The following is a 1,491-nucleotide window of genomic DNA, read 5'->3' on the forward strand; positions in this document are numbered from 1 at the left end:
GATGTGGCGCCGCCGCCGCCGCCAGATCCTGGTGCCATCCATCCCGAAGCGTGAGGGGTCCACAGTTGCAGACTCCAGCCGTCCGAAATTCTGCACCGCGTCCTGAGAGACCCCGAAGCCCAGGCCCCAGCGTCCAGGCAGGCTAGAGGACCCCAGATATCCAGGTGCCCAGCGCCCCCTCCTGGAGGAGGAGCCAGGAGTCCGGGACATCAGCCCCGCGCGACCCTGGAGGCCGAGCTTCCTGCAACCGGTTTCGAAGAACTTAGGATCTCAGACCGGAGAGTCCCTCCAGAGTTTTTCCCAGAAAGCTGAGCCCAAGACTCCCGGGACTGGAGGAACTTGGGATACGGACTCCTAGAGCCCCATCCAGCCCGTTGGGGGCTGAAGCGCCCACTAAAAGAGGACCCTGGAATTTGGGACTCTTCTGCGCTCCCGTCTGGAAGTAGTTTAACCCCTGCTCTTAGAGTTAGGGAACTCAGGAATCCAGCCCTCCCCCCACCCCACGACCCCGTCTAGAAGACTCAGGAATTTGGGTTCCCAGTACCCCCATCTGAGACTCGAGCGTCGAGGCTCCCAGCATCTTCCGTTTAGAGGACGAAAGAAATCTGGACCACTGCGCCCGGTTTTCCGAGAGACCCCGGATTCTGGTTCCTGGAGCCGGAGAGCCCGAAGTTCACACCCCTGACTTGCAGAGACCCGAGAGTGCCGGCTCTGCGCCTCCCCGGGGACCGTGCTAGGGTCAAATAGGAACCGGGCTGCCTCGGTTCGGGGCTGGAGACTCCCGGGGAGGTGAGGGTAGGCGAGGGGCCCCGAAGGGCTGGGGGAGGGGGCGGCGCCGCAGCCGCTGAACAATGAGGGGGCGTGCCGGCGGGGGGCGAGCTGAGGCGCCGGCGGGGAGTTGGGGGCTAGAAGGCTGTGGGGAGGCGCTGCGGTGGTGGGGACAGTGAGCGGATCTCGGAGGGACTTGACTGAAAGGGGTCGAGGACTCAGGGCCAGCGCCCCGACTCGCAGCCCTCCGTGGGGGAGGAAGCCGTCTGCAGGACCCTGGCATCCGGTCCCCCAGCCTCCTCCGCCCTCCCCTGGGACCCCGCGGCCTCCCGCCCACGGCTTTTTCCCAGCCCTGCCCCTCGCCCTCGGCTCCAACCGGAGCCCAAACGTTCCCAGGATCCCTGAGCCTCCGGCCCCAGACACACCAGACTCACAGCTTGGGCGATTCTTGTTCGCTTTACTCTTCTTTGTTTCAGCCTTTCCGTTTTTTTCTGTGTTATCTCTCCTTACTCCCCTCTTTCGATCACTTTGCGACTGTCTCCCGCATTAGTTACTCCCAGGGCCCCTCCCTGGATTCAGACCATCCTCCTAATTCTCAGCCCCCAGTCTGTGAGTCGGGGGTGGGGGCGGTGTGGAGCCAGGAAAGTCTATGGGGTCTTGGTATCCCAGAAGGGGGTCTTTCTGCAGAAGCCGCTGAGCCACTCAGCCATGCCCGAGGGAGCC

This window comes from Bison bison, unplaced genomic scaffold, assembly GCF_000754665.1.
Source record: "Bison bison bison isolate TAMUID 2011002044 unplaced genomic scaffold, Bison_UMD1.0 scf7180017864280, whole genome shotgun sequence".
Taxonomy (NCBI): Eukaryota; Metazoa; Chordata; class Mammalia; order Artiodactyla; family Bovidae; genus Bison; species Bison bison.